The sequence below is a fragment of the Anabrus simplex genome, chromosome 10 (assembly GCF_040414725.1).
Source record: "Anabrus simplex isolate iqAnaSimp1 chromosome 10, ASM4041472v1, whole genome shotgun sequence".
NCBI lineage: Eukaryota > Metazoa > Arthropoda > Insecta > Orthoptera > Tettigoniidae > Anabrus > Anabrus simplex.
In genome coordinates this window covers 4,257,524-4,270,481 of record NC_090274.1, presented here as the reverse complement: position 1 = coordinate 4,270,481, position 12,958 = coordinate 4,257,524, and the positions used below count along the sequence as shown (strand labels likewise).

The 12,958-nt window shown below is 38.1% G+C and overlaps 1 protein-coding gene and 1 long non-coding RNA gene across 2 annotated transcripts in view; one reads left to right on the top strand and one right to left on the bottom strand.

The window, feature by feature from the left end:
* Positions 1-12,958, bottom strand: part of LOC136882452 (uncharacterized) — a 48,096-nt gene that overhangs the window by 4,386 nt on the left and 30,752 nt on the right. The window lies entirely within an intron of this gene.
* The window catches only part of LOC136882456 (uncharacterized), a 58,565-nt gene that overhangs the window by 39,883 nt on the left and 5,724 nt on the right, over positions 1-12,958 (top strand). The window contains exon 2 of the long non-coding RNA XR_010861184.2: positions 751-934. This is a non-coding gene — a long non-coding RNA (uncharacterized lncRNA). The remainder of the gene's footprint in view (positions 1-750; positions 935-12,958) is intronic.

The window sequence follows — 12,958 nt, the reverse complement described above, 5'->3', positions numbered from 1 at the left end:
TATCGGTCATCCTGTTGGGTTGTCAAGCCTTCACGACCTTGTCCAACCCTCCTTGTGAACTGGTCTGTCTCATTGTAGGGATTCCACAAGCGGTGAATAACTGACGTAGACACATTGAGATCCACAGCAACACGACGAAAAGTCCATGCTTCCTGGATCAAAGTGATGGCCATTGAGACTAGAACCTTGTTAAGATGTCTCATGGGATGTGCTGGTTGACGTAAAACATGTTCAAATGACCGCAGTAGTCTGTATACCTCACGACACCCAGATGCACCGCTATTCACTTTTTGAGAGGTCACTGTTTAATGCATAGCTACGCCTACAGGTGGATTATAACTTCGATTTGACATACCCTGAGTAGGTAAGGTCTCAAGGTATGATGTAATATGATTGGAACTCCATCTAGCAAATTAACGTTCACATACCAGGCGTTACGAAACATGTGCCCCTAATTTTTTTGAACTGTGTATATTAAACAAAATGCAGATCTGAAGATGGCTATCACTGGTTCTGAGACCTTAAATGTTTAGTTGAAAGAAGAGTGCAGATCAAGAATTTGCACTGTTCAGTTAGTATACTGGTCTGAGGATTATGGTTTCATAGCTTTTCTTTGGAACAACCTTTCCTGTACTTTGTTTGAAGTTGGATATTTTCTTATGAGTTTCTTGTTGCTGCATGTCCTGTATTCGTGAGTCATTTTTATAGGTAGAATAACTGGTTGTCTAAATTGTTTCTTGTATTTTCTAGGTGCACTGGACATTGAAGGTGCAATGTGCAGCTCAGAGAAGAACAGAAGAGGTCCTGGCGTCAAACTTTCCACCCGCACACCAGACTAGACGAGCACAATCACCATAGTCTGAAGTTTTCTACGCTGTTTACATGTTACCTGCTACAAATTATGATGGCAGATCATTTCTCTGTGCAGAAACAGGTCTGTTACACCATTTTGATTTATAATGGTTTAATAACTTTTAAGAAGTAGCTCTTTACTTTTAATACCTTGGGTAGGTTCTAGAGTTTGTTTTTAAAATATTGTACATTAGTATTTGTACCCATTCTTCACACGGGAATTTGCAGTGGATTACATGTTTTCTTCAGTAATTCATGCAAAGTAACATGGATCTGTTCACATGTTTAATGAGACATGTTCAAATATTTTCTTACGAAAGCACGTGGCAGTAACGTGAGATGTGATCAAGCCGAACGAAGTCGAGAGAGAATGAGGACTATTTCTGAATTTGTTGTACAGTATAGTTCCTGGTCCGGCCTATCAAAGAGTAAAATGGCTCTTTACGATTTCCAGTTACCCAACTTGAAGTGACATGCACGTCACGTCACACGGGACTTGGACTAAAAATCCAATTTTTTGTAATCTGCCTTATTATCTGTTGTATATGTACAATGCATAAAGGAATGGAGATAACATTCTTAAACATTTTTTATATACAGTCTTCGTAATGTTAGGGAAAATATTTCAGAATCTTCCTATAAATACCAACCCCATGTGATTAGCATGACACCGTATGCACCTAACACAATCCTGAGTACATTACCAGACTGATACCAAAACGAAAAGTTCTACCCCACGTTTCCTCGGTGTTCAGTTACAGTAGGTGGGCCGAGCGAAACATTTTCTCTTGTGGATCTGTCTCTGGCTGCAGAACATGAAGCCTGTAGAAAATAGTAATTTGAAAAGTAAGGGAAATTAAGCATATCATTTTTTAAATTCTGTAAGAAGGAAGTCGGCTTCCAGACGAAACTCTTTACATCGGTCTGTTTTCAGACCAACTTTGCTTTACGGGAGCGAAAGCTGGGTGGAGTCAGGATATCTTATTCGTAAGTTAGAAGTAACAGACATGAAAGTAGCGAGAATGATTGCTGGTACAAACAGGTGGGAACAATGGCAGGAGGGTACTCGAAATGAGGATATAAAGGCTAATTTAGGAATGAACTCGATGGATGAAGATGTACGCATAAAATGGCTTCGGTGGTGGGGTCGTGAGGCGAATGGAGGAGGATAGGTAATGTAGGAGAATAATGGACTCTGCTATGGAGGATAAGAGAAGTAGAGGTAGACCAAGATGACGATGGTTAGACTCGGTTTCTAACGATTTAAAGATAAGAGGTATAGAACTAAATGAGGCCACAACACTACTTGCAAATCGAGGATTGTGGCGATGTTTAGTAAATTCTGAGGCAGACTGAACGCTGAACGGCATAAGTCTAATAATAATAATAATAATAATAATAATAATAACGATGGATGTATGTACGTATTTTTTTAAATGGTGGAGCATTTCATGTAGTCTACAGATTTTGACATATAATCAACAATGTAAGAGAACTGAAAAACTCTTTTGGTTTTTCCTATAAACTCCTTGTCTATTTGGTGATTTTTAAATAATATCCATATCAGAACCTGCTCCTTGATTAGTAGGCTATAAATATGAAGTTTGGTTGATCTGTTCGGTTGTTTACCGGTGATGGTGGAACAGACACACGAAAGCTAGAAACTGCTGATACCATGTCAAAATGAATAAATATATAAAAATATGGAAAAATAAATGCGACAGTGGATCCCCCTACAACTCGGTAAGATAATGAAACCTGTTGGTGGGGTGTGAAAGTATCTGTTAACAGGAGATATTCATGCCGTTGTATCTGTTCCTTGGGAGCTAGGCCACCTGTATACAATTGAAGTGGTGGTTCTAGTGATAGAACATTGCAGGCATTCACTTAATCAGTCTTTCACTGATGCATTCATGTAGAGTAAAAGATGAATTGTCATGACTCATGCCTCACATTGAAGCACAGGCCAGGTAGAAAGTCGGCTGTTCTTCCAAACTTTTGCATGCAGTCGTCTTTTATTTCCATAACAATTGCAGCCTGTGGGGATAAACTTGGTATTGAGTTCTCAGCGAATAAATTTAGTAGAATTTGTTCAGAATGTTTTCTGCCAAGTGATGAACTGAACATCTCTCTGTATTATCAAGCGCAGCAGTCGAGATTTCTAATTTCGTTATGTGACTTTCCCAATCTTGATACTGTGGGCTCGAATCCTGCCATGAACTTGAGCATTTCTGGGGACTGAAGCCTGGACTGGGAGTAGTGCTCGGAGGCATAAGGAAGTGTGAGCAGCACAGCTTGCTATATTTACATGGGTTGATTATAGATTTTTGAGACCTTTAAGAAGTCATGCTATTTTATATGGTAAACTGAATGTTTTCTTTAGTGATTAACATGAAAATCTACAGTATATAGCAAAAACAGCTTCTTTAAAGTGTTGGTCTGTTATTAGATAGGAGTTATTTAGTACTTACATAAATAGGTCCACTATGATTTTCTCCAATTACAGATGATATAGTAAATTCAATTAATAGTAACAGCACTTACTACTAATCTTTATTTATAAACTCTAGTCTGATGTCTGTTACATTGATTTTGAGAGAACGGTTGAACTAATTGACATCTTAAAGCATTCTGATGAAAGCTCTTGGCCTGTAGATTTGTAGACTACCTTTAAAAGCACAAACATTTCTTGCCATATATTTCTAAGTTATTACAGAAAAATGTAGCATTCCGATTGGTTAATATGCTCGCGTACTGGCGAGCCGAAGCCTGCGCGAACCGTGAGAGCGCTAAGCAGCAGGCAAGATAAGGGAGGAGGGTAAGCACTCATGCATAGTCAGCGTGTTACTGGTCAGCTTGTATTTGGTGGACAGGCAAAACTGTGGTTTTGATGCCCAACTATTACATTCCCCATTCCTCTAAATGAGAATTTGGTGTCTGGTTTAAAATGAAGTTCCAAAGCAGCTGGCGATATTCGATTAGCATGGCTCAATGTGGGGGATTAAAGCCCCAATTGTAAATAGTCGTTCATTAATGTTTGGGAATCATTTTTTAAAATATCATTCGTTACAACATTCCATTCCTTCCAGCGGGAAAATATTCTTGGGAGGGATTTCATAAATGTTCTGTTTTGCCACGAACCTTCTAAGCAGGGGGAGAGGTGATACTCCCAGGTGGCGGATAGGGAGTGTCCTAACCGGCTTGCCGGCAGACTTGAGGGAAATAAAATACCTCTCGCAGACCAAACACCCCCCCTATGGCTGGGGGAGGCAGACAAAGAATTCACCCATGGTATCCGCTGCCTGTCGTAAGAGGCGACTAAAAGGGGCGACCAAGGGATGATCCAATTAGAATCATGAAACTACTTTTGATTTGTACCATCATGCGGGGAACACCATGGGTTGCCTGTACTTGCGAGTAGTACCACTCAATTAGGTACAAAATAGGTTTGTGATTCGTAGCAGTAAAGAGGCTGGCCTGGGGGTTTCCAGTACTCGTGCGTCGTACCCATGTGAGCGACAGTCGGTCTGCGTTGCCTGTGATTGGTGCCCACTATGTGAGGAGCCTCATCGGTTTGCGTTGGCTATGAGTGGCGCCATTGTGTGAGAAACACCATAGGTGTGCGTTCCCTCTACGAAGTACAATACTTGTGAGTAGTACCATCTTGTGTGGTACACTGCGAGTCTACGCTACTTTTGATTAGTACCCCAACATGACAGATACCATGGTTCTACTTTACTCGCGTCATGTACCACTCTGTGGGGCCTTTTTTTAATTTATTGGCTTTAGGTTCCAGACCAAACAGCCAGCTAGAAATACATTAGATAACAAAGCATATACATTAAATATACACTGAGAATACATATACACCTATGAAACTTCCATAGTATTATACTGGTATTACGTTCCGAGCCCGTACAGAATGTGCGCACACACATACGAAGAGAGAAAAAAGAACAAATTGGGACACTGCAACTGTAGTATATTTACGTAGTTTTTCTGAAGTAGTATCACGTCAAACTTTATAATCTTAAATCGGTGTCTTTTAAGAATATGGCGATTGCATTATACGCTTCTGGTTGTTGGGATGATAAAATACACTGGATGTTGAGTGGTAGTTGGAAGTTCAATGAAAGTAAAGTTGTTATACATTTTTCCTGCTGTACATTATAAAGATGGCACGAGAAGATGTGGTTGAGGTGAACGATTGCTTGGCGGTCACAGGAACAGTGGGGCGAGTTTAGGACTCCTATCCGATAGAGATGATTGGCAAAACTGCCGTGATTGAACCTCGTGCGAATAAGAGAAGTGATGTATCAGCGACAAGCATTCCATTTGAAGAACCAAGGTGAGTGAGGAGGGTATGGTTGGACTGCAACGTATTGTTTTCCCCGTTGCCCTTTTGTAATATACCATTCTTCTTCAATTTGCGTCCAGGAACGCTGCTTGATACGTGGCACGTAGTCTCGAATAGACACTGGTGAATCTAGCCATTCGCCCAAATGCGTTGCTGCTCTAGCGTAGAAACAGAAGACTGTTCAGAATGCATATATTTTTCATCCATTTTTGGTGTCCGTGCTCTCTCATAACTGTTTCTAAATCAGCCAGACTGCTGCAGATTGATGGTTCATTGTTGTACATCCTGGATAATACAAATTTGTCTGCTAAATATTGTCGACGTACAGCAAGAGGAGGTTTGACGCACTCTGGGGCCTTAGCCATGGATTTTGCACCCCTTTAGATGTGCTTTATAAGTGGTCCCTTGGTCAGTAATACTATTATTTACAATCTTTTTTTGAGTCTCATCCGCTGTTTTGGTTTGTTTTTGGTTAGGTTCATGTCCATTCATTCTTCATGACATTTTTTTATTTTGGTCAGTGGATGTATTTGTACTTATTTCATTTCGTACCATTAGGGGCCGATGACCTTGATGTTAGGCCCCTTTAAACAACAATCATCATATTCTGTTTTGCCACATGCTTATCGCCAAACAGTGGTTTATAAAACCAAACCCCACGAAGTAACCCGAGGAGGCCACGGCTTGCCAAGTGACCTTGGAATTAATGGTTTGCGTCCACATATTGAATTCTTATTCTTAAAACTAGCTGATGTACCCGTGCTTCGGTATGGAATTCTACATTGTATACAGAATTCTAGTGTACACATTGTGAGCAAGATTTTATTAAATTGCATAGCTCTTAACTTTACCCTAGAAACGCGACAGGGAAGTCGCCAAACGTCTTTTCTCATATGAAGACTGGGTTAGGGAATTTTTATTGTAATGGTAGGCCCACTTGCCTACCATCGGTCACAATCAGGTTGGCGTGTTTTCATTATAATGGCACCTGCCTTTTTACATCATCAGAAAGACTGTCATAGTAGTTTTCCCAACTGAAATGAACATAAGTCATTGCAATGACGTCGGTAGGAATGGCGCGATTAAAAGCAATGCTTTTAAATAAAATACTTGATCAAATGAAAAAACACATTTTCTCACTTTTAAAGAACAGTACTATGCTACCGATCTAACAGTCCAAAGTTCTGGAGCTGGAATGGCCAATTCGCAACAGCCATGATCCATGAAGTTGTTTTTGGTTGGGGGTCTGTCGAACAGTGGAGAGTGCCTTTTACTAATGTTTCCTAGCAGTGCCCGATGACTTGGAATATCTCAATTCACTACACTGGTGGCGGGAAAGCTATCGACTTGGAGGCAAATTTTTCCTGCAAACCAGAGGAGAAACTCCCTCTTCTCTAGAAACAGCTCTTTTCAGAGTTGAATTTTGAGTTATCAAAATCAAATCAAAATCTCTATTTGCAAATGAGGTGTCTACCTCGGCGGCAAATGGTACACTAAAATACATTATTGCCAAGCACTAAATATTAAATATAAAATTCCTATAATACAATATTATACAATTTAGTGAATTGTGGTGCTATACTTTTGGAATAGGTCTTTATTGTAATTCTAGACCAGGTCATACTACTACTACTACTACTACTACTACTACTACTACTACTAAGTGAGCCTCTGCCTTAAGTGTGCACACTGTTCATTCAAAACAGCGCGTCAGAGTAATGATCGAATAGCTGGAATACTATGATGAACCAGTGTATTGCGTACCAGCAGTATCAGGAAATGTATGAACCAGAGGAATGGCATGCTAAAGAAGGAACTCCCCAGCTATTTCCTGCCAATATTCAGTCAGGCTGTTATACTCAGCACGCAGCAGTAATCCCATCTATTGGAGTTGAGTGGCAGCATAGGAGACAAAGAACATCACAATAGTGGTCAATGTAATGTTATTGTTGATCAATGTTACTCGCCTTTGATATTGTGGGCCTTCACATTTAGTTTTCTTCAGACTCTGAAATACCACTCTTATTATAGTCGGTACGGTAAAACTGAATAAAACATAAATGATCGGAACTTGTATTCTCTATAACTTGTTACATAGTACTTTTCAATAGGACCAATAACATAGGTATTTAAAAATTAAATTTTAGTTGCCTTCCCCTAATCTAAAATTTCATCCAGGGTGAATAAAATTGTTTATAGCTTCAACTGTAGTTTATTATTCTCCAGCTCTGATTTTCATTAAATTGTTAACCAGTTTTCTTGTGGCTTGGCTTTGATATAGACGTCATATTCTGTTTTGCCACATGCTTATTAAAAATTGACTTACAATGTAACCTTGCATTAATAAGTTTTCTTGTATTGAATAGGTGAAAATTGAAACGTTTCCCAACGGCTCCTAAACGGAACCAGATTAGGGCTAATTCTAAGTATATATAAAAATTGTTTAGATTTGGGAAAACATAAGTGAAGATAAAGCTGCACAGATCTCTGATCCCTCGAATTGTCTTAATGATATCTGATACTTCAATTTTCTTTCAGGAGGCATCAATTTCCAATTCGCTTGGCATTTTGTATTGCAATCTAAACCTCGAGGGACGCGAAGGTCTGTTTACCTCGGCCAGTTTTCAGCCGTGGCCAAGAGAGGGATATTTTAAAGTTGCAACGGTACCGAAAGGTACAAGGAGTACACAGAGCGAAACCACTATATATTATTAAATTGTAGTCTCAGTTAAATACGGACCAAATGAAATTCTTATTCAATGTACAAGCCAACCAGGCAAAGCGTAAAGCCTATTATATGGGCTTAAGAATAAATTAAGATCGCCAAGTTGTGCAAGGACATACTTTCTAAAACAATGCATTCCATATAATAATACAGTTATAAAGCCATAGTGGTCAATGTATAGTTTACATAGCATTTACTATTAGAGAATGTTGTCAGAGAGATTTGTCTGCTTTTGCATTTTATCACAGGGTATCTATCACATTGGTCGCCAGAGTTTACACTGGCACAGTTCACTTGGATCATGGTAGGTTTCTCTCTTGCAGATTTTGTAATGGAAACCATGGACCGCAAAGCGAGTCATGGTGTGCCTCGCTTCATAGTTAGCCGTTATCCATTCCCTGTTGATCATTGCATTACACTTAAGCTAACTCCCAAATTTCTTGAAAGCAGTGTCAAAAAAAATCTCTCTTCCCTGCATTCTCTTAAAATCCAAAAAATAACAAAATCTGGTTAAGAATGAAATCCAATTTTTATACAAGAAAAAATAGGCTAATCTCTGAACAATAGATTATATGAAACTTACCTTGAAATCGGTAACCTACTCCCAAGCGCCCAATGGAACCTTTTCCAATCCCGAATAAACAGATTATTCAATGAGTTATAAAAAAAACCTTATTTTGGAGGAAAACAAGCTAAAAAACAATTCCTCACTATGCTAGTCTGGTCAAAGAGATTAAAATAAGACACAACAAAAACAGTTCCACCCCACAATTAACTTGTCTGAAATGCCTTTAAACGACGAAAACTAGATTCTAGCCAAAAGGCCTTAAGCACAATTGGCCTAACCTCAACAATCTTAAATGTTGTCATCAACTTAGTAATCGAATCTGAAGTAGCCATCGATAAAATGCCTTCAGAACAAGACGAACTAAGGATTGGCGTAAAAAGAAAGCTCGACACGATTTTCGCTAATAAAAACAAAAACATTCCTCCCAATATCAACAAACACCTAATTACTGATCATAAACGTATCTTTGAACTTAAAAAGAAAATTAATAACGACCTTATCAATCTGCTAAAGGCAACACAACTGTCATAACAGATAGATCTGAATGTTGCAAAAACAAGACTTTAACAATAATAGTTTTTCAATAGTTAAAAAAAGACCCCATGCAGAGAATCCAACATTTACTTCAACTTTAAAACATACTTATCTCTTCACTGAAACCAAACTTTTAAATATGAACCCAGGTCTCCCCAAGATTCATAAAGCAGACATTCCCATTTGACCAATAATCAATTACAGACCCAGTCCTTTGTACAATACATCCAAGTTCATCCAAAAAATTTTAACAAAACTACAGGTTTTTATCTAAAATCCATCAAAAACCACAGATTTAATAGAAAAACTAAAGAATTTAAACATCCAAGCAAATCATTCTCTCCACTCTTTTGACATCGTGATTATGTACCCCAGTATTCAAACCCCATCATTGAAACTAACTTGGTCACCTAAGTAAACTGGAAATTCAAGACTTCATTTCTGTTTTAAAATTGGTTGTTCATAACTTTTTCACTTTTGACCACACTATATATCAACAAGATTGGTCACTGGCCTCAATCATCTTGGTAGAGATCTATCTACACTTCTTAGAATACACAAAAATCAATTTTACCAATATCCTCTTTTGTTGATACGCTCGTTATTATGAACACTGCACATTCTATACTTCTACTTCTCAACAGCATTGATTCTCATATTAAATTTTCTCGAATCTGAAACTAACAAAGCTATACATTTTTTTAAAGATTTAACTATCAAGACATCCTTCCTCTTTATCCTACAAAATTTTTAGAAAACTAACACAAACAGCAACTACTATCCGACAAGATTCTACAAACCCACAAACGCATAAACGTGGATCTTACAATAGCATAATTTTTTGCGCCTTTAATATACCAATGTCTAAGTGATTTTAAAAATGAATTGAATACTATCTGTGCTGTTGCTAAATCTAATGGGTATAACAATTTCTTCATAGATCAAATAATTAATAAATTCAAACACAGTCCCAAGACCACCTTAATAAAAGAAAAACTTAATGCCTTGGCATTTTCCACCTTTACTTTCAACAAAGATGTTGATAAAGTTACCAACATCTTCAAAAGCAATGTTAAAATATCTTTCAAAACCAACAGGAATATTGACCTCTTACATAACTAAAATCTAGTGTTTTTTGAAAATCAGGAGTTTACAGATTTAAATGCAACAACTGCGATTCCTTGAGTCTAAGCCAAACTGGACGTAACTTAAATATTAGATATTTAGAAAACAAGCACACAAGCCCCCACACTGATGTGAAGGTATTGGTGTCCCTAGAGGGGGCATCTGACCACAAACATCAAGTGTCTCCAAATCATCTGATAATTCACACTCAATGCCAACACCTGATTTTCAGATCCACTTTGAGTTTTGTCATTGCTGATTCTGGTATCCCCAACTCTGCATGTTCCTGTATGGATTTGACTGCAGATTGTTAGATTTTTCCAAGTCTGCAGAAGTCCACGTCTGGTGTATTATCTTCCACTTCTTGGCGTGTTGTGAACACTAAGACTTTCTTTTCCCACACTTAAGTCTTTGTCGGTGCTGCTTTCACAAACCACAACAAAATAGTCTCTTTAATTCATTTGCCACTAATTTTATGCATGTGAATCTGCACAGTGGCCAGCAAACTTTCATCATTCGTATCTTCCATTCTTCAACTGTGGTCAATCAGTTGATAACAATGGGAATCTGACAATAGAAATTGATAATGAGTAGAGGTATACGGACTGCGCACTCTGTATACGTATGGTGTGTGTAGAAAACTGATGGAGAGCAGTGACTTACCATGAAAGACCATGTGGATAGAGTACACACATGGTATCCCCTGCCTAAGAGGTGACTAAAAGGGGTGAAACTACTTGTGATTAGTACCATACATGTGGAACACCATGGGTCTAACTTGCTTCTAGATTAGATTGATTAGATTTATTACTTGGGGGCAGCCAGTTTGGTGCATGCTATGAGTCGACTTGTGATTAATACCATTGAGGTACTAGATTTTGGACCCTTTTAGATAAGTATTATCCCAGTAATTCAGGCATTGTGAATTGGATCCACTGATTGTTTTTCATCATTAGTTTTAGACTCTAGTTGGTGGATGCAATTTGAAGATTTTTTTGTTCATCTTGTACAATTAGGGGTGGATGACTAAGCCAATGACCTAGATGTTAGGCCCCTTGGTGCTGGTTCCCTAGTGGCATTGAAATGAACCCTGGACTGGTTTGGGAGGACACAAGCTACAAGAGGTATTATAGAATTCAATTAATGATGGATAGGAGAAATGTTAGTCTCAGATTATGTAACACTGTTAAATATCAATTTGGAGAATGGGTGCACACTTTTTGTTCAATAAATTTCCAGTTTCTTTGAGATCATTTAAGAAAAGGCTAGGGAATCTGCCACCTGCAGAGATGCCAACTATTACGATTCAATCGTAATAATTACGAATTACCCATCACAATTACGCCTTTACGAATCGCACACCTCAAATTACGATATTTGTTGATTTTCAAATCGAAGTGTATGAAGTGTTCAAAAGTATAGACAAGGAATGCCATTACAGCTTTAATTCTCTGAATATTATTTTCGGATTTCTCGGTAATCATTTATACCCCTTACCTGTCCGTCATTTGAGAATATTTCAAGTTTACTCGCGCCAAACTCAGTGTGTGCTTCCATTACCGGAGAAATCGGCACCTGTGAAGCGGTATATTTTGCGGAGCTGTTGTCTTCGTCACATGACCAGACTTCCATTCAAATATGCGAGTTGTTTTGCCTTTGTTTTGGCAGCGAAGTGATGAGAAACTCCGTTTGATTGTGGATACTGAGTGCGTGACTGTTGAAGTATTTATTGCAATTTTAGTTGCCAAATTTACATATATTGCTCTTGTAGGATATATGCTAATCGTGTGTTACAAAATACAAAAGGTTTGAAATAATAAAACGATTTATTGTGCAGGACATTACAGTGATTAGTGACGCTAGTAATAAACTAAAAGTAGTTCAAAAATTTAGGGAGCAATACTCGAAAGAATGGCCCTGTTTATTGCGTTCCTCAAAATCTCATTCACGCGTGTTTTTGTAGTGTGTGTAGCTGCGAATTTTCAGTTGCGTATGGTGACGAAGAACAAGACTGAGTTCTGTGCTAATATGAACACCGTGTTACGTAGCGCATACCTATCTACGAAATGTCACTGTAATATTTGTCCCAAATGGAACATAATAATTGCCTTTACACAAATACACTTGAAAATATATGGTAAATTAAGAAATAGTACAAAATGTTTCACGTGAAGAGAATGAAATGGATACATACTTTACTACCTTACAACTATTTTTTCTGCTACGTCGCAGTGCTTCCGTGTATGTTTTGTTTAACACTTTTGTGTGTGATGTCTTTGCTCACTGAAGTTGTTTACATTAATTAGGTGTTGTTTTCTTCATGTTGCCCATTTGTTTTGTGCCCTAACTCATTCATAAATGATATATTTTTTGGTCATAGGATCATGCTATTTTCCTTTCAACAAAAAAGTTATATATTTATTTTGCTGTTTGAACTGCCTGCGCTAGTCACATGGACAAAGACAATGAGAATTCAGACATAGCACTCCCATTCGTCAGTGCTAGCCCTGGACCTTAAGAAAGAAACAGAAGACGGCACGGGAAGCGGAATACAACAAGTGAGTCCTGTCTAAAGCCTGTAAGAACATATACATATTTCTCTAGTAAGGACGGTATTGCTTAATTTACTGCAGATTTTCACTTCATTTGTGTAAAAGGAAGGATTATGTTCCATTTGGGACAAATATTACATTGGCATTTTGTAGATAGGTATGCGCTACATAACCTGAACACCGAACTGTTAAATGCTCTGTTAGTGCAGAGGAAGCACACGATATCAAACGGAATAGCATGTCAC